The 21,610-nt window shown below is 43.2% G+C and overlaps 1 protein-coding gene and 1 long non-coding RNA gene across 3 annotated transcripts in view; one reads left to right on the top strand and one right to left on the bottom strand.

Moving 5' to 3' along the window:
- The window catches only part of LOC130355452 (uncharacterized), a 66,689-nt gene extending 50,889 nt beyond the window's left edge, over window positions 1-15,800 (top strand). Inside the window, exon 3 of one of the 2 annotated variants that reach the window (XR_008888530.1) lies at window positions 15,530-15,800. This is a non-coding gene — a long non-coding RNA (uncharacterized LOC130355452). Of the gene's footprint in view, window positions 1-12,053; window positions 12,127-15,529 lie in introns of those variants that run through there. The other variant, XR_008888529.1, reaches the window with a different exon arrangement.
- GPC6 (glypican 6) overlaps window positions 1-21,610 on the bottom strand; it is a 795,255-nt gene that overhangs the window by 336,219 nt on the left and 437,426 nt on the right. The gene's annotated exons all lie outside the window — the stretch shown is intronic.

The following is a 21,610-nucleotide window of genomic DNA, read 5'->3' as shown; positions in this document are numbered from 1 at the left end:
TATAAGTGGCGGTATGAGGGCAAATGTTTTGCGCTGTGATCTGAACTTTTTATTGATACAACATTTGCATATGTAAAACTTTTAATACATTTTTATCAAATTTTTTTTTTTGTACGCTTACGCCGTTCCCTGTACGGGATCATTAACATTATATTTTAACAGTTCAGATATTTATGCATGCAGCGATACCAAAATGTGTTTATTAAAAAAAACTTTTTTTTTACACTTTTTGAGGGTAAAATGGGGAAAAAGGGACAATTTACCTTTTTATTGGGGGAGTGGATTTTTTACATTTTTTACCTTTTTTTTAACTTTTATTTTTACACTTTAATAGTCCCCATTGGGGACTATCTATAGCAATCACTTGAATGCTAACACTGTTCAGTGCTATGCATAGGGCATAGCACTGATCAGTATTATAGGCTATCTACTGCTCTGGTCTGCTTGATCTCAGACTAGAGCAGAAGACATCAGGAACGGACGGAGGCATTATGGATGATTGGATCTCCTCGGCAGCACTGCAGGTGATCCGATCATCTATTTTAGTGACCACACTGCCACAGATGCTGTGATCTGTATTGATCACGGCATCTGAGGGGTTAATGGCGTACATCCGCATGATCACGGATGTCGGCCATACCGGCTATCAGCAGCCGGAACCTGCCGCGCATGACCCGAACATTGCTCCAATGTTCCCGGACATGCACAGAATGTAAATGTACGTCCTGGTGCGTTAAGTACCACCGCACCAGGACATAAATTTACATCCTGTGTCATTAAGGGGTTAAAAGAAGGAAAACTACAACAAGAGGACATCATTTTAAATTAGAGGAGCAAAGGTTTAAAAGTAATATCAGGAAGTATTACTTTACAGACAGTAGTGGATGCATGGAATAGCCTTCATGCAGAAGTGGTCACTGCAAATACAGTGAAGGAGTTTAAACATGCATGAGATGGGCATGAGGCTATCCTTCATATAAGATAGGGCCAGGGACTATTGATAGGATTCAGATTATTGGGCAGACTAGATGGGCCAAATGGTTCTTATCTGCCGACACATTCTATGCTTCTATGCCATCTGGAGTGAAAGAAGGTATGACACACAGCTCCCTTTGGCTGAGGTTGTGGAGCTTTGGCTTGCTGAAACATGGAGCGGTGTGCCACTGAGTGATGCAGCAAGCTGGACCACCACATCGGAGCCACAGTTCTCCTAGGCCGCTTTATGGTGGTGCAGCATATGTTGAAGCAGGGCCGTGGTGCCAACATTGGGAATCTGGCCACGCTTCACCTTCTGCCGACACATCTTGCATGTTATCCTCCTCCGGATGCTTGATGAAAAACTGCCGTACCGCCGAGCTGATTTTCTCACCAACAGTCCGCACTAATTGACTGCTACTGCCACCATCTCCAGGAACTCCGGCTCCACCACCTCCTGGGAAGGTAGGCTGCCTCGGAGCAGGTGGTCTCCCCCAGGCACGTTTGGCTCCAGAATTTCTACTTCTGCCACCATGCTGACTGCCAACCATGTTACCACCTTGTTGGCTCAGCTGTTGCCTCACGGGCAACCTGCAACCCTACTCTCCTGATGATGATGAAGCCCTCATTTCACCTGGCTCCCAATTGCGATCGGTTTCATCGTCATCAACAAGTGTCTGCATGCTACTTATTTCCTCCTCAGGTTCCTCAACAGTGTCTGCTTCAGGACCCTGAATGCTGGCAACACCACCTCCCACGTCACTCTCCTCATCACTACTTGCCCACCTAGCGGAGTAAGTGGAGTGTGCATCCTCCACTTCTTTGCTGGGCAGTAGCTGCTGAATGTCCTCTATTAGATTGTCCTCACTGATTAGTGGAGCTGAACCCACAGCATAAGATACTTCTGTAGGGGAGGGAACAGCATAGGACAGAGGCAATGGGAGGACAGGGACTGCTTCTGGGCCATGCCAACTGAGGGTTGTGTCTGAGGAACCCACTGACTGTTGACTGGAGGTGTCAGCTTGTGATGAAGTGGATGACCGTGTTAACCAATTAATGAGGACAGATGGGTTGCTGTTAGAGACACGACCGCTAGCTGATACAGGGAGCTCAGGCCTCTTGCTGCGATTCCTGCTGCCACTCGCCCCTAGTCTGCTGCGAACTCTGCCTGCGCCTGATGAATGTAGGCCTATGTCATTCCTCTGTGCACGTCCTGGCACTTCTCTTCCTGACATACTTAGTGCGTATATGAAAGGAGTACAATACGCTTCACTACGCTTAAAACAGTATTTGTCTAGAACAGCAGCAGATGTGTACTTTTGGCTGGCCTTTTACAGTAACTAGGCCCTTAAGACTTTACCAGGAACAAAATGGTACAACACTTAGATGTAGGTATGTGGTATGCACTTATGAGGGCAGAAAAATGCGCTACAGTATGCTTAAAAAAGTATTTGAGTAAAACACCAGCCTTTGAGTACTTTTGCCTGACCTTTCACATTATCTAGGCCCTTGAGAGTTTAACAGGTACAAAACAGTACACCACTTAGATCTACGTGTGTGGTATGAACATATGAGGGCAGAAAAATTGTGCTACAGTACGCTAAAAAATGTATTTGAGTACAACACCAGCCGGTAAGTACTTTTGCCTGGCCTTTCACAGTATCTAGGCCCTTGAGAGTTTAACAGGTACAAAATAGTACACCACTTAGATATGCGTATGTGGTATGCAACTTATGAGGGCAAAAAAATGTGCTACAGTACGCTTAAAAATTTTTTTGTGCACAACACCATCAGTACACATCAGTGCTGCAGCACAATCGTCGTGTACTACACCCAAAATTTCTCTCATTCTCACTCCCTTCCCTAACAGTGCTTCTAGGCAGGATTTGTGCTTGAGACGAATCACTGCTGTTCTTCTGTGCAACACACTGCTCTCTGTAATAGAACACTGTAGACAGTGACTGGGAGGGGAATCACTGCAGATATAATGCTTTTCTGTGAAACAAACACTGCTCACTGTCCCTCTCTCTGTGCAACAGAATGGTGACTTGACTAGGAGGTGAATCACTGCTGGAAAAAGCTTTTCTGTGCAACACACAGCGCTGTCTGTCCCTATCTATCTCTCTGCAGAAGGCTGCTGGGATTCTTTCACTTTCATTTTAGACGTCATCATTAACTTTGCTCGGTGCGTCTAAACGGTTAATGCCAGGCATTAGCCGTGGGTCCTGGCAGCCCGTAGCAACCGGGACCCAACGGGCTTAACCCGTTCTCTGCAGGTGAAAATGGCTTAATATACCATTAATGGTACCGCTAAAAACTTCAGATCACAGCACAAAAAATAAGCCCTCATAGTACCCTGAACACAGAAAAATAAAAAAGTTATAGGGGTCAGAAGATGACCATTTTAAACATATAAATTTTCCTGCATGTATTCATGATTTTTTTCTGAAGTGATACAAAATCAAACCTATAAAAGTAGGGTATCATTTTAACCGTATGGACCTACAGAATAAAGATAAGGTATTATTTTTGCCGAAAAATGTAATGTGTAAAAACGGAAGCCCCCAAAACTTACAAAATAGTGTTTTGTCATCAATTTTGTCGCACATTGATTTTTTTTCCCGTTTCACTGTAGATTTTTGGGTAAAATGACTGTTACGCCGAGCGCTCCGGGTCCCCGTCCCTCCCCGGAGCGCTCGCCTCATCCTTGTTGCTGCAGCGCCCCGGTCAGATCCACTGACCGGGTGCGCTGCGGTTCCGCCTCCAGCCGGGATGCGATTCGCGACGCGGGTGGCGCCCGCTCGCGATGCGCACCCCGGTCCCCGTACCTGTCTCGCTCTCCGTCTGTTCTGTCCCGGCGCGCGCGGCCCCGCTCCCTAGGGCGCGCGCGCGCCGGGTCTCTGCGATTTAAAGGGCCACTGCGCCGCTGATTGGCGCAGTGGTTCCAATTAGTGTGTTCACCTGTGCACTTCCCTATATCACCTCACTTCCCCTGCACTCCCTTGCCGGATCTTGTTGCACTTGTGCCTAGTGAAAGCGTTCCCTTGTCTGTTCCTAGTCCGTGTTCCTGACCTCCTGCCGTTGCCCCTGACTACGATCCTTGCCGCCTGCCCCCGACCTTCTGCTACGTCCGACCTTGCTTCTGCCTACTCCCTTGTACCGCGCCTATCTTCAGCATCTTCAGCAGCCAGAGAGGTGAGCCGTTGCTAGTGGATACGACCTGGTCACTACCGCCGCAGCAAGACCATCCCGCTTTGCGGCGGGCTCTGGTGAAAACCTGTAGTGGCTTAGAACCGGTCCACTAGCGCGGTCCTCTCCATCCCTCTCTGGCACAGAGGATCCACTACCTGCCAGCCGGCATCGTGACAGTAGATCCGGCCATGGATCCCGCTGAAGTTCCTCTGCCAGTTGTCGCTGACCTCACCACGGTGGCCGCCCAGCAAGCCCGACAGATCGCCCTTCTAACCCGTCAGCTGTCGGAAATGTCCACCATTTCGCACCAACTTCAGTCGCAACTTCTCCAGCAATCTTCTCCTCCGCCAGCTCCTGCACCTCCTCCGCAGCGAGTGGCCACTCCTAGCCTCCGCCTGTCCTTGCCGGACAAATTTAATGGGGACTCTAAGTATTGCCGTGGCTTTCTTTCGCAATGTTCCCAGCACTTGGAGATGATGTCGGACCAGTTTCCTACTGAAAGGTCTAAGGTGGCTTTCGTGTTCTGCCTTCTGTCTGGAAAAGCCCTGTCATGGGCCGCACCGCTCTGGGACCGCAATGACCCCGTCACTGCCTCTGTACACTCCTTCTTCTCGGAAATTCGAAGTGTCTTTGAGGAACCTGCCCGAGCTTCTTCAGCCGAGATTGCCCTGCTGAACCTGGCCCAGGGTGTTTCTTCCGTTGGCGAGTACGCCATTCAGTTCCGTGCTCTTGCTTACGAGTTGTCCTGGAATAGTGAGGTTCTCTGCGCGACCTTTAAAAAAGGCCTATCCAGCAACATTAAAGATGTTCTGGCCGCACGAGAGACTCCTGCTGACCTACATGAACTCATTCACCTTGCCACTCGCATTGACATGCGTTCTTCCGGATGGCGTCTGGAGCTCCGCCTGGATATGGACTTTGTTCGCACGAAGCGTTTTTTCTCCCCGGCTCCTCTCTCCTCTGGTCCTCTGCAATCTGTTCCTGTGCTTCCCGCCGCGGAGTCTATGCAAGTTGACCGGTCTTGCTTGACACCTCAAGAGAGGACACGACGCCGCATGGAGAATCTTTGCCTGTACTATGCCGGTACCGAACACTTCCTGAAGGATTGTCCTATCCGTCCTCCCCGCCTGGAAAGACGTACGCTGACTCCGCACAAAGGTGACACAGTTCTTGATGTCAACTCTGCTTCTCCACGCCTTACTGTGCCTGTGCGGATATCTGCCTCTACCTTCTCCTTCTCTACTATGCTCTTCTTGGATTCCGGATCTGCAGGAAAATTTTTTTTGGCCTCTCTTATCAACAGGTTCTACGTTCCTGTGACCAGTCTCGCCAGACCCCTCTACATCTATTGTTTTTACAATAAAAGATTGGACTGTCTCGTGCGTTTTCACACAGAACCCCTCCTAATGTGCATCGGACCTCATCACGGAAAAATTGAGTTTTTTTTCCTCCGGTTCTTTGGCCCCAAGAAGAGGGGGAGACCCAAGGGGGGGGGTACTGTTACGCCGAGCGCTCCGGGTCCCCGTCCCTCCCCGGAGCGCTCGCCTCATCCTTGTTGCTGCAGCGCCCCGGTCAGATCCACTGACCGGGTGCGCTGCGGTTCCGCCTCCAGCCGGGATGCGATTCGCGACGCGGGTGGCGCCCGCTCGCGATGCGCACCCCGGTCCCCGTACCTGTCTCGCTCTCCGTCTGTTCTGTCCCGGCGCGCGCGGCCCCGCTCCCTAGGGCGCGCGCGCGCCGGGTCTCTGCGATTTAAAGGGCCACTGCGCCGCTGATTGGCGCAGTGGTTCCAATTAGTGTGTTCACCTGTGCACTTCCCTATATCACCTCACTTCCCCTGCACTCCCTTGCCGGATCTTGTTGCACTTGTGCCTAGTGAAAGCGTTCCCTTGTCTGTTCCTAGTCCGTGTTCCTGACCTCCTGCCGTTGCCCCTGACTACGATCCTTGCCGCCTGCCCCCGACCTTCTGCTACGTCCGACCTTGCTTCTGCCTACTCCCTTGTACCGCGCCTATCTTCAGCATCTTCAGCAGCCAGAGAGGTGAGCCGTTGCTAGTGGATACGACCTGGTCACTACCGCCGCAGCAAGACCATCCCGCTTTGCGGCGGGCTCTGGTGAAAACCTGTAGTGGCTTAGAACCGGTCCACTAGCGCGGTCCTCTCCATCCCTCTCTGGCACAGAGGATCCACTACCTGCCAGCCGGCATCGTGACAATGACTAATGTCATTACAAAGTAGAATTAGTGATGCAGAAAATAAGCCATCATATAGAATTTTAGGTGAAAATTTTAAAGAGTTATGATTTTTTAAAGTTAAGGAGGAAAAATTGAAAATGGAAAAAGCCCAAGTCCTTAAAGGGGTTGTGCGCTACCCTAATTTTCGGAGCTCTGCTCACAGCGTCCGGAAGTTCATTACTCCGAACGCTGTGTGCAGGCTTCCCTGTTCGCCACCTCCGGGTGTGACGTCACGCCCGGCCCCTCGCCCGCCCCCTCGTGACGTCTCGCCTGCCCCCTCGTGACGTCACGCCCGCCCCCTCTACCAAAGTCTATGGGAAGGGGGCGTGACAGCGGTCGTGCCCCCTTCCCATAGACTTTCATTGAGGGGGCGGGCGAGACGTCACGAGGGGGCGGGCGAGACGTCACGCCCGGCGGCGGCAAACACGGAAGCCCGCACACAGCGTTCGGAGCAATGAACTTCTGGACGCTGTGAGCAGAGCTCCGAAAGTCAGGGCAGCGCACAACCCCTTTAAGGGGTTAAGTAAAATCTTATGTATGAAAGGAGAAGACCTGACTCACTGACTCATAAACGCCCAGCCTAAACCCTTGGACCTAGAAACCTGAATTTTTGCACAGGTGTTGTTTTTAAGACGTAGACAATGAATAATAAAGGATTTTTCGAAATTCCACCCTTAAGGGGGTGAAAAAGTTTTTTTTTTTTTTTAAGTTCCATTCAAGTCTATGGGAAATATATGTTCCCACATAACTTCAGTACGGCTGGAGATATTTCAATACCTGGTACACATATTACAGGTCGGGATATGAGGACAGGATGGGAGGTCGGAATGTGAGGTCGAGATAGCAGGTCGAAAAAGGAAGTCGAGATAGGAGGACGGGATGATCGGGATAGGAGGTCGTGATAGGAGGTCAGGAAAGGAGGCCAAGATAGGAGTTCGAGATAGGAGGTCGATATAGGAGGATGTGATAGGAGGACGGGATAGGAGGACGGGATAGGAGGTCGGGATAGGAGGTCAAGATAGGAGGTTGAGATAGGAGGACGGGATGGTCGGGATAGGAGGTCGAGATAGGACGGGATAGGAGGACGGGATAGGAGGACGGGATAGGAGGTCGGGATAGGAGGTTGGGATAGGAGGTCGGGATAGGAGGATGGGATAGGTGGTCGGGATAGAAGGACTGGATAGGAGGATGGGATAGGAGGTCGGGATAGGAGGATGGGAAAGGAGGACGGGATAAGAGGACGGAATAGGAGGTCGAGATAGGAGGTTGGCATTGGAGATCGGCATAGGAGGACGGGATAGGAGGTCGGGATAGGAGGTCGGGATAGGAAGATGAGATAGGAGGATGGAATAGGAGGATGGGACATGAGGATGGATATGAGGACTGTTGGCAGTATATAAGCAGCGCGAGAAGGCGGGTTCCTTTGCGCGCAGACTCGGTAAAAGTCCTCAAAGGATGTCAATCTTCAATTCCATGAAACAGCAGATGTAATGTTTCGGGTTGTTTGGATGCCCGTAGACTTTACCCAGAGCGCCCTCATTACTATAGGATCGTAAAAAGTTAATCTATGTTACCCCAAATTTAAAAGCTAATATTTATATAAATGTCATACATTTTCCAGATCAATCAAAGGAATATTATGAAGTCACACAATGTTAAGGAAAAAATTCTTAAAAAAATACTGCATACTGCACAAATGTAAACTAATCTGCAGTTAAACTGATGGTATGGCATAGCATTACACAGTGAGATCAGCGATCCACTGATATAGCCTGGCTAAGCCAAGCTATATAATTAGTGGCAGGAGGAAGGTAAGGGGACCCACCTCCACCATTTTATCTTACCGAATCCCCGTGATCACACTGATCACACATGTTGTTTTTATGGCCCACGTGGATAACCTTACAGTTATGCACATTAAACTTCATTTGCTATGTCTGTGCCCAAGCCTCAATCTTCCCCAGATCCCTCTGTAATATTATGTTCTCATCCTATGTGGTGATAATCTTACCCAGTTCAGTGTAGAAATTCTACTTTGTAATCCCTCTACAAGGTCATTAATAAACATATTGAAAAGTAGTGGACCCAGTATTGACCCCTGTGGTACCACTCTGTAACTGTCACCCAACCAGAGTACGTTGCATTGATCCCCACCCTCTGCTTCCATATCTGAGCCAGTTGCTAAACCATTTACATATAACCTCCCCTAGTCTCACCATCCTCATTTAATGAACTAACCTTTTGTGTGGCATAGTATAAAATGCCTTAGAAAAGTCCAAATATATAACATAACTATAACTGACCTCCTCATCAAAGGGGATCAGATTAGTCTCACAGGACTGATCCCACATAAACCCATGTTGGCGCTGTGTTAGAAGGTTATTTTCATTAAAGGGTACCTCTCATCAAAAAAACTTTTGATATCTTATAGATTAATGTATGCAGAATAACTTTACAATTGTATGTTATTAAAAAATATGCTTCTTTATATTTAATTTTCCACTTTGAAGAAATGACCACTAGGGGTCTCCCTACCAGTCCTGGCAGCAAGCATTTCAGACTCATGCTGGAGTCCTAAACACTACGAGCTGCCAGTCTGCTTTGTTCACAAAGGAGAACACTCAGAGCTGCCAGCCTGCTTTTTTCACAGCCTGTTTGGCTGTGAACAAAGCAGGCTGGCAGCTCTGAGTGTTTAGGACTCCAGCATGAGTCAGAAATGCTTGCTGACAGGACTGATCTGGAAAAATACAATAGAAAGAAGTATATTTTTCATTAACATGCTATTGGAAAGTTATTCAACATTCATTAATCTAAAATATATCAAAAGTTTATTTGATGAGAGGTACCCTTTAAGATATTCCAGAATAGCATCTCTCAGAAAACCCTCAAAAATCTTACACACTACAGATGTTAAACTTTCAGGCCTATAGTTTTCAGGATCCATTTTTTACCTCTTTTTGAATATTGGCTCCACATTTGCTAAGCGGCAGTCCCGTGGAACAATCCCTTTCATTATAGAATCTGTAAATTTTAGGAATAAGGGTCTGTCTAGCTGGTGCTTAATGGGGTACTCCGGTGGAAAACATTTATTTAAATCAACTGGTGCCAGAAAGTTAAACAGATTTGTAAATTACTTCAATTAAAAAATCTTAATCTTTCCAGTACTTCCAGGACATCAGCTGCTGTATGCTCCACAGGAAGTTCTTTTCAAATTTATTTTCTGTCTGATCACAGTGCTCTCTGCTGACACCTTTGACCATGTCAGGAACTGTCCAGAGCAATATCATAGCAAACCTATCCTGCTGTGGACAGTTCCTGACATGGACAGAGGTGTCAGCAGAGAGCACTGTGGTCAGATAGAAAATACATTCAAAAAGAAAAGAACTTCCTCTGTAGTATACAGCAGCTGTTAAGTACTTGAAGGATTAAGATTTTTAAATAGAAGTAATTTACAAATCTTTTTAACTTTCTGGTACCAGTTGATTTGAAAAAAAAAAAAAAAAGTTTTCTGCCGGAGAACCCATTTAATTCCTGCAAAACTGTTCCTTCAAGAGTTGCTTTATTAGCTGACTGGAAATTCTGGAATGTGCTTTTTGCTCTTGTAGGAGATGTTGCTAGTGGTAATGCAGTTTAAGACAGGTAAAGCATGGACTGGACATAAGCTTTTGTGTGAAATCCTCTGAGCTCTGCACAGTGTCGTGGTCACTGTACACAAACACACACACACACACACACACACACACTAGCAGAAAGTATATCAGCAACCCAGCCAGCCTCAATATCCATATAACAAACTGGGTTGTTAATTTAATACACTACCAAGTTTAGTATTATACCAATCGATGGGCTGGCTGCCATGACATCGCTGTGCAATAGTAGGCTGACCATTCATGTCCAGCAGGGAAGGCAGCTAAGCCAGCAGTGGTAGCAAAGCCATTAATAAAGACAACTTCTGCAGCATTCCCAGGTAATAATGACAGCCTCTATCTATTAGATTGTGCCCCCAGCTCTTCAACAGAGCCCCTGCCACCGTGTTTGCCCCTTACCTTCTTTCCCCCACAATATGCCTGCCACCTTCTGTGCCTCATTCTCCTTCAAACAGTCCACTGTTCCAACAGACCTGTTGCGGCTTTCTTTCTCTTTGTTCCCTGTCCCCTTCCCCCACAAAGTCCCAGAAACCGTCTACTAGCTACCTGGAATTCCCTAGTGGACCTGCCATTTTGGAGATCCTAGGATCCAGTTTTGTAGAATTCCTGTTTCCAATATGAACCTGAGTTGTCATTCACTTATGGCCTAATATATCTTACCCCTTGACAGATGCTATTGCCAAAAGACATTCAATGCAATTTACCTTACTTGAAGTTTATACCTGCATACTGCCATACAATAGCAAATAATACTTCCACAGAATGCCAGAATAATACCACCATTTATTTAGTATTTAGTTATGTATATATATGTGAAGAGTGGGGTAAGCAATAAAATCCCTGTGGTCTAGAGCATTGATGAGGATCATGGTAAAGCTACTGGAAATGAAGGCTTGCACGCTCCTGAACATTCATTCATAGCGTGAAACCCTATAAAATAAGTATTTAACTTTCACTAAAAGGAATACATATTGTTTCATACACTTTTATTGCTTGCCACTGATCAAAAAGAATATTAGTCAATTGTTTCATAGCTTCAACATCAAAACCTTAGTAGATGTAGCCCTAGAGACAATAATACAAGCTGACAACACTGTTAAAGCCATGCTGTAGTCAATGTATGACAGTCGGATTGCCTTGCTGTCAAGGTCTGTCATGTAAGCCCTGGATACTGGTGTTTTAATTGCATCATGGGAGCTGAACCAAGGAAACTGAAAAAGTATTGACCCATTTTTAGATCATGAAATTTCACTCCCCCCCCCCACACACAGTGCTAGGGAACATATGTCTACAAGCAGAAGTACAAATAGGGCTCCTGAGGTGCCAATGTAGCACTGTAGTAAAACAAAATAATCACCAGTTTGGAATATTTCTATAGAATACATTGTGCACTGTATTCCCATGGGATGGTTTATGGATTTACAATGGATTTTGGTTACTTGCCAGTATAACATTTGAATAGCTTTAATCTGCCTACTTATACTTTAAACTAGAATATTACAATTCTTGTTTTTACAAGCTTTAACAACAACATTTTATGGATGACCTTGTTTTTGTTACGCTGGTATTATCTTTGTTTATGTAAAGACATGTGCACTAAAGAACTATTAGACATTTAAAATGTAAAACAAGAAATGAATGGTTGCCAAACATGCCTCAAATAATGCCTTTCGCTATAGGGTTTACTTAGATGATGGCTCATTATTATGACGCCCCTGAAGCATGAAGGTTGTAAAGCACCAAAGCACAGTACAGCTATACGTATGGTATTCTGCATATTGCTAACGTTTATTCATTAGGCCATTAGACTTTTTTATTACACCAAACAGTTGCAGTTGAATATTTCATAGTCCCACAATTCACAGAACAATATTTTATCAACTCTTTAATATTCTACATTAATGCCCCGTGGGAACAATATAAGGATATAAAGTTGGCAAAGAGATAAATAAAAAGCATACTTTGTTTAAAACCCATATCTATAACTTACAGTCTTTTTTATCCAGTGCAGCCATTAATTGCTCTATAATTGACTATCGCTACATCTCCTTTTAATGGAACACATGAAACATCTGTTGGGAAGACTGGATGCACGTTCACTCGGAGCCTTACAAATCTCCTGTCAGCCTGGTATACTCCATGAACCACTCAAACATGTTTCAAAGAAGGAATGTATTAAAACTTTGTAGATGTTTTACTTAAATATTTAGAGTATTCTTGTCTGTAGCTTTGCCGTAAGAGTTCTTTAACATCTAAGGGAATTGCACACAAAGATTTTTCCTTAACATTCTTTGTTGAATAAATGCTCACTATAAAAGTTGGAACAATCCAGTCCACAGACTTTACATACGACTTTACATACATTATATAAAAAGACACATATGCATGTTTTTCTCACTATCTGACATGAAATCAGAATAAACTTTACCCGTTTTAGGTCAATTAGGATTACCAAAATTATTTATATTTGCCAAATGCCAGAATAATGAGAGAGAGAATATTTTAAAGGGGTTGTGCGCGGTCGCGCCCCCTTCCCATAGACTTTCGTTGAGGGGGCGGGCGTGACGTCACGAGGGGGCTGGGCGTGACGTCAAACCTGGCGGCCGCGAACAAGGAAGCCCGCACACAGCGTTCGGAGTATTGAACTTCCGGACGCTGCGTGCGGAGCTCCGAAAGGCTGTGTAGCGCACAACCCCTTTAAGGCATTTTATTACTTTCTGCAAATTCTAAAGTTTATATACATTTCATTAGTATTTGACAGCATTGCCCTTAAACTGTATGACTTGGGTCAAGCTTCTCACAATAGCTGGTAGGAATTTTGGCTCAATCCTCCTGACAGAACTGGTGTAACTGAGCCATGTTTGTAGGTAGCCTTGCTCACACATGCATTTTAAGCTTTGCCCATAAATTTTCAATAGGATTGAAATCAGGGCTTTGAAATGGCCACTCCAAAATATTGACTTTATTATTCTTAAGCCACTTTGCAACCAGTTTGGCAGTATATTTCGGGTCATTGTCCGTTTGGAAGACCCATTTCCGCCCAAGCTTTCACATCCTGGCTGATGTCTTGAGATGTTGCTTCAGTATTGCCACATAATCTTCTTTTCTCATGATGTCATCTATTTTGTGAAGTGCACCAGTCCCTCCTGCAGCAAAATAACCCCACAACATGATGCTGCCACCCCCGTGTTTCACAGTTGGGATGGTGTTCTTAGGCTTCCAAGCTTCTCCTTTTTTTACTCCAAATGTAAAGATCATTATGGCCAAACACTTCAAGTTTAGTTTCGTCAGACCACAGGACATGTTTCCATGTGTGCTTTTCCAAACATTAATCTTGCTTGTATATGTTTTTTTTTTTTTTTTTAAGTAATGGCTTCTTTTTGGCAGAGTGGCCGTTCAGCCCATGTTGATACAGTACTCGTTTTACAGTGGATAATGACAGAATCTTACCAGCTTCCGCCAGCATCTTCATAAGGTCTTTTGCTTTTGTTCTTGGGTTGATATGCACATGACCAAAGCATGTTCATCTCTTAGACACAGAACCTGTCTACTTCCTGAGCAATATGATGGCTGGATTTTTCAATCTTGTTTGTACTTGTGTATAATTGTATGTACAGATGAACGAGGCACTTACAGATATCTGGAAATTGCACCCAAGGATGATCCAGACTTGTGCAAGTACACAATTCTCTATCTGATATTTTGGCTGATTTCTTTAGACTTTCCCAAGATGTTACACTGAGAAGCATTGTGTTTCCGGTGTGCATTAAAATACATCCACAGATGTGTATCTAAATAACTCAGATGTTGCCAATAAACCAGAAGGTTCCAAAGACATGACATCATCATATGGGCTGTCCCAAATTGTTTAAAGACATAGTAATCCTAGGGAATGTCAACTGTTGACTTTGCAGAAAGTAATAAAAATGCCTTAAAAATTCTCTCTCTTTCATTATTCTGGCATTTGGCAAATATAAATAATTTTGGTAATCCTAATTGACCTAAAACAAGTAAGTTTTATTCTGATTTCATGTCAGATAGTGAGAAAAACATGCATATGTGTCTTTTTATATAGTGTATTTAAACTTCTGGTTTCAACTGTAGGTTATCATAAATAGGTTGTATTCAGCTAATGGACTTATTAACCGTCAGATTTTAATATCAGATCACAACTGCTTGGAAGTGGTGCTCTTTTACTTATAACACTAAAGTAGGGTGTCATAGAGGTTTATCAATGAGGACCTATAATTTATTAGCATTCATATACAATCTGTTTGTTTTGTTATCATAGCACATGTGAGTGCAGAAAGTCAATGTTTCACTGATTTTCTTTTTTTTCCATCTTAACCTTCAAATTTCATCACTTTTAAAATTTTTCTTTCAACAGCCATATAAAGCTGACAGTGGCATTTAAAGTGCACCTCCGATGATGGTCACGGTGGCAGGACATCTGTTTAAAATGTATGGCAACTTCAGAGACAGGCTTGTCCTGAGACTAAAGTGATTTGGAGATGTATTTGCTGGAAGTCCTATGCAGATCTATGGGCTTCCGGCAAAAGCATCTTAAGATCGATTTAGTTGTGGGCCAAGTCTTGGCCTCTTAAGTTGCAGGGAATTTTAAACAGATATCCTGCCACAGGGACCATCATCAGAGGAACAGACTTTTTCCTGTCACTGGAGGTGCATTGGTTCAGATCTGCTGCCCGCTACATGATCTTGGTTGTCATGGCAGCCTAATGCCTTTGTTAGGCCTATGTAGCAGTCAGGGCTCAATCGAGTGCACTAGAATTCAGAGCTTACGGACTAATGCAATACATATATACCACATTGATCTGTATGAGCAATCGAATAATTGCTCATACAAGTCCCCTAGGGGGACTAAAAGGTATTAAATAATAAATAAATAAGTGAATAAATAAAAATAAAGCCCGCTTTTAATAAAAATTCAAATCAAGTTTATAGTTTAAAAAAACTAGATACCTGGCTTTGGCAACAAGCTAAATGTGTGTCTCAGATAAGATAGATGAAGATAAAATGCTGTCAGTTATCACTTTTAGTAAACAATTGTGGACATCAGTGCACATTTATGTAAATGTATGTTAAAGGGGTTCTCCAGCATTTGGAGCTGAATTCTTAAAACAACTGCAAAAACTGCACCACATTTGTCTACAGATTGTATGTTGTTTTGCATCTCAGTTCCATTAAAGTGAATAGAGCCAATCTGTAATTCCACACACTACCTGCAGAGTGGAGCTGTTTCAGAATAATTCATCTCTGTTTTCTATTACTGGATAACCCTTTTAAAGCATAAGGGAAAAAAAGACAAGGTTTGTACTATAGACTCATAACATATTCTGTTATTGACTAAAGTTATTATACAAATACAAAGACTCAAATATTTTGTGTGTCCCCTGTAGTGCACTTGTGTTTTCTTAAATAATTTACTCCTCTAACCTTTTGATTCCTATTGCATTTATTGCAGAATTGATCTCTGGCAGCAGATGGTAATGAATGTACCGGAGGACTATTGATTCAACATTTCGGATGGACTTGGTCATCTTTCACTTGCCTTCAGCTTTAATCATTCCCAAAAAGTGATTTAATCATTTCTCTGACAAGATATCTTCTCCCCCATTACCGACCAAGATAAGAAGTCGGCTTATTAGTCTTCATTACTTAGATCAGCATTTTATTAAATAACAAGGCTATGAATTTTACGGAATTAACTGTGCATATGATTACTTGGAAAAATGTCAAGCTGTCACCCTGTATAGATTAAGTGTATTACCTTTTGATTATAAATGAACATACAGGCAAGCCTCGTTGTATGTACATTACATATTAAAAAGTAGGAAGAAGCTTTCATTTAGTCAAACATAATGATTAGAGATGAGCAAATTTTAGAAAAATTCAATCCGGTTGATTTGCCGAATTTCCCTCCAAAAAAAGTTGCTGTAACATGCATTGGGTGTGTGCTGAGCTAGTGAAATAATACTGTTATTCAGTATGACATGCAGATCAGAGGCATCACTATTTAAATCACTGTCGCAGAGCAGCACAATGACAGAGCCTGGAGGTGGCATCAGTATGAGGAGAACATATAGTGGCTGAATGACACAGCGTGGAGGTCGCGGCAGCATGAGAATAACATATAGTGGCTGAATGACACAGCCTGGTGGTGGCAGAAGCATGAGGAGACCATATAGTGCCTGAATGACACCGCCTGGAGGTGGCGGCAGCATGAGGAGACCATATAGTGGCTGAATGACACAGCCTGGAGTTGGTGGCAGCATGAGGAGACCACATAGTGGCTGAATGACACAGCCTGGAGTTGGCGGCAGCATATAGTGACTGAGTGACAGCCTGGAGTTCGCGGCAGCATGAGGAGACCATATAGTGGCTGTATGACACAGCCTGGAGTTGGCGACAACATGAGGAGACCATATAGTGGCTGAATGACACAGCCTAGAGGTGGCAGCAGCATGAGGAGAAAATATGGTGGCAGTATGAGACAGCATGGAGCAGGCATCAGCATGAGGAGGTAAATGAAGAAAAGGTAGTCCAACAGTGCCTTTAAAATGTAGATCATTTATTGAGCTTTTCTTTAGAATACAGAGCACACACCATCCACCTTCACCTGGTCAGCAAACCTCTCCTATGGACGCGTTTCTAACGCATGCGCAGGTGGTGATCAAGAATGCGCATGCGTTCGAAACGCGTCCATAAGAGAGGTTTGCTGACCAGGTGAAGGTGGATGGTGTGCGCTCTGTATTTTAAAGAAAAGCTAAATAAAGGATCTACATTTTAAAGGCACTGCTGGACTACCTTTTCTTCATTTACCTACAAGTATCAAGGCGGGCCCGGCTCGAGTCCTTGCATACCGTGGAGGAGGTGAGCTGAGAGAACTTCATTTTTCTTATTCATTTATCAGCATGAGGAGAACATATGGTAGCAGAAAGAGACAGCTTGGAGGTGGCAGCATCTGGAGTCCAGAAAGTGACCCGCTGATGGAGTGGTGCGTTTGGTGGCAATACCAGTACACACTGACGAAGGTGGGTGAAAAAAGGAGAACTTGGCATCAGATGTGTGCCATCAGGCGGGTGGCAGGATCAGAACAGTAGCTGAGGCAGGTAGGCAGAAGAAAACGGTCTCTTTTGTAAAAGTGTTAGTGTGTACAAGCAAGTATTGAAGATATGCATTACGTTAAACGTAACTTTTAATAATATGCTTAGGATAAAATCTGTGGACCTGAATTTTTTTTTAAATCAAACAAAAGGAAAGGTGTGCAAAAAACACCATGTGCCATCTACACCACCAAGTATCGATGTGATGCAAAGACCTCTAAAAGGTGGAAGGGAACAATGTATTGTCCATTGTAGCAGGTGGGGGTAAAAACTTTCCCTGTAAGGCCATACTCACGCCCAATTAATTCCCTTTTTTGCAAGTGTTACTCACCCTAAAAAGGGCGACCCCACACAGGAAACTCTCTCTCATACCACCTAAAAACCCTGGGAAATGGCAGTGTATGTTGGGGGAAATAGGGAGAGGTTCCTATGTGGGGCCACCCTTTTTAGGACGAGTAACACTTGCCAAGAAGGGAATTACCACCAGATACAAGAAACCATACCTTGTTCCCTTCCACCTTTTAGAGGTCTTTGCATCACATCAATACTTGATGGTGTAGGTGGCACATGGTGTTTTTTGCACACCTTTCCTTTTGTTTCATTTACAAAAAAAATTTGGGTAAATATATATTATCCTAAGAATATCATTCAAAGTTAATTTATCATACATCATGCATATCCTCAATACTTACTTGTGGTCTGATGTGGAGGAATGTCTGTAATTGGGGAGCAGCACCTTAAAAATGTTTAGCACTATTAATATTTGTGAAGTGTTGGTGTGGCACCATGGTCAATTTACTCTGATGCATCAGGAATTGGTGGGTGGAAATCCTGGCTGATCCATGCCTGATTCATCTTCACAAAGGTCAGTCTCTCCAAATTTTTCGTGGACAGACGAGTTCTCCTTGGGGTTACTATGGCCCCCGCCGCACTAAACACCCGCTCTGATGGCACACTACTTCCAGGGCAAACTCTGCTAGTTGAGACCACAAATCCTGGGGGTGCTGCAGGGAGATCACGGGGGTTCCAGCAGCGGGCCCCCCTACGATTAGACATCTTATCCCCTATCCTTTGAATAGCGGATAAGATGTTTATGCCCGGAATACCCCTTTAAAACAGTATTTGTCTACAACACCTGTAGGTGTGTACTTTTGGCTGACCTTTCACAGTATCTAGGCCCTTAAGACTTTAACAGCAACAAAATAGTACACCGCTTAGATGTCCGTATGTGGTATGCACTTATGAGGGGAGCACAATGCGCTCCAGTACGCTTAAAACTGTATTTGTCTATAACACCTTTCACAGTATCTAGGCCCTTAAGACTTTAACAGGAAAAAAATGGTACACCACTTAGATGTACACACAGGTTACACTTAATAGAGGACAATATGCTTTTAGTACTCTGCTCACCCTAACTGGCTGGCTTCTATTAGCTTTTCAGTTGTTGTAGACATCAGTGCTGCAGCACACAGTCGCTGTGTACTACACCAAAAATTGCACTTTCTCTCTCAATCGCACTCCCTTCCCTATCAGTGCTACTAGGCTGGATTAGGGCTTGAGGTGAATCGCTACTGTAAAATAGCTTTTCTGTGCAACACAACTGCTCTCTGTCCCTCTCTCTCTGCAATAGAACGCTGATGTGACTGGGAGATGAATCGCTGCTGTAAAAATGCTTTTCTGTGCAACACACACTGCTGTCTATCCCTCTCTCTATATAATAGAACGCTGATGTGATTGGCCGCATGATGGCTGCCGATTATAAAGGGCTGCGACATCACAGGGGTGGCTGGCTGCTGATAGGCTGCATGCTGCATGCAATTCAGGGTCATCCTGCTGACCCTTGTTCCCGCCTTCCCAGGATTCCTTGCCCAATGTCCTCACATGTGGATCCTCCATTTTAGATGCCCTGGAGCCTGGACCGCATTAAATGGAGTTTAATGAAGCGATTCACATGATCGAATCGCGGCGATAATCGCATTCGCTGCAAATGCAATTTTTCCTGAAATTCGTAACGAATTCGGATTTGTCAGATTCAATTCGCTCATCCCTAATAAAGATATTTCATTTAATAAGAAAGCCAAGCACTGCTCCAGAATGTAGTAGTTGATGCACAAATTCAATGTCTTACGGTAGATCATGGCAGCAAGTGTTTAATCCGTCTGCAGAATCACAATGGGGAAGTGAAGCATTCCACACTTGTCATTAAAATCAATAGGCTGTCTGGGTAATACATTGACATGCAGAATCCTCCAGAAAGATAGGAGGAGAGAGAAATCTTTGTTACCGCTCACTGCTTTTGCTAATAGATATAAGCCCTGAACCCTAGAAAGTCTATTCTAGATACTCAAAATACTCAGTTATGCGTATTTGGTGCAATATTTTTTTTCTTTTAAACATTATTATAAACAATAGGTACTTCATTTATATTTCCCATTTCTATTGAATCCACTTCTGAGTTTAAAATAAATAATAAAATAAAATACTACATCAAAAACTGCATGTGTTATTCCTGCCTTAAAGGGTATTTAAAATTGCTTTTGCTGATTACAGTATGTATTTGTTCGCATTAATACAATGCTAAACCGGAACATTAATGATAAACGTAAGCAGGATAATCTTGCCAACAGTGATTGTTAGTCTGAATGTTTTCCTGTGTTTAAGGGCTCGTTCACTTTAACGTCTGTCCATGTTAACTCATGCCCATTTTCAAATCTGTTCAAGCTTTTTTTAAATGGCTGTGAATTGATCCCATTGTTTGCACTCGTATGCTTCCTATTCCGTTATGATTAGTGGAGAAAAGACGTTGCATGCAGTATTTTTTTCTCAGTCAAAAATAACAGTTTAGGATTCGATATATGAAATTTAACATTGAAATCTATGGCAAACTGATGAGCCTATAATGTCATCCGTTGACATCCGTTTCTCCCAATCTTTTCTGATTCGTTTTTACATCTGAGCATGTTCAGAAGAGATGTGAGCAACCAATGAATGAATATAAATGGATTAAAAATTGATGTAACAAGATGCAACTTAATGGCATCCCTTTGCATCAGTTTGGATCCGTTTGTTAGTATGGTCCATTTCCATAGTAATCTAAGTGTCCTACTGCAGACAAAGTGAGGGGAGAAGCTCCTGCTGCAGTCAGTTGCCTTACATCCAGACCCATAATTATATGGAAGAGAAGCTTTCTTTATATACAGTATTTCAAATATGTTATCAACATTTGAAAACAAAAATGGGATCAAAGGAACTGAAAACATTAATGTAAGGATGACTTTATAATTTTTTGTGATTTTTTATGTCTAGTGTTTTTATAATCATTTCTAGAAAAAGATTTCTAGCTAAGATCTGGTGTTATGCAGCACATACAACTATAAATATATCAGCCATGAAATGTACATTCAGCTTGTCATGCTATTATCATAGTGTGCTGTGGCCTGTTATGATAAAGTACCGTATAAGAGCAAAAAGTACCGTATAAGAGCAACACTCCAGTACATCTCTCTACATACCAAAAAAAAAAAAAAATGTGTAAAACCCTTTAGGATATTTGAACGACTGTTCTCGAAAATTGTCAATTTCATATGTATAAATTCCTTATTTGTGTTATTTACACAATATATATTTTCTCGCCCGCCACATTTTTACATTTACTATATTTGGTGGATCTTAGCTGGAGCTTGCCTTTATTCGCTTGACAACACAATTGCACTGGCAAATAATTAACATATGGTTTATATATATCCAGGTATGTACTAATATACACTGTAGAAACCCTACTGTGCCAGAGAGACCAATTTCCATAATATCATGAAAAAAATATTCAAAATATTTCAACCATAAAATTCTTTTCCTTCAAAAGACAAAACATGGATTGTTAAACTATGAAGTGGATATAAAACTCAGTAAAATTATATATCTGTTACAAGGATGCCTGTTGCATTAAAACAGAACTGTAGTTAATAAGCCTTTTTTATTCATTTACATTTTGTGCTCACGGGGGGAATTGGAATTGCAGACATTATAGCAGAGAACAGATTGTGTTGAAACCATGTATAGCTCTTTTTAAGTAATGATCTTGTTTAACCAGTAACCCACGACAAGAATCAATATTCAAGCCACAGAACTTGCATTAATTTACTGTTGGTTTCTCTCTAAATCCTGTAATAGTCTCACTTATTTGACACTCATAATTAACCTTGACTATAACCTAAGAAATAAATAAAGCAATGAAAGCCTATTTTCATGATGGGGGTCAGTTATGCTCCCAAGTGCATTTATGATTGAATTTTCAATACATCTTTATTAACAAGATGCATGAACCAATTTCCCTGCTTGCAAAATTATATAATGAATCAGAAACTCTTTGCAAAACAATGCTGTAAAGTATGAGCAAACTTTATAGATCATTAGTAAATATATTTCCTTAATTCATGTAA

Source organism: Hyla sarda, chromosome 2, assembly GCF_029499605.1.
Source record: "Hyla sarda isolate aHylSar1 chromosome 2, aHylSar1.hap1, whole genome shotgun sequence".
Lineage (NCBI taxonomy): Eukaryota > Metazoa > Chordata > Amphibia > Anura > Hylidae > Hyla > Hyla sarda.
This window is presented reverse-complemented; position numbering and strand designations above follow the sequence as displayed.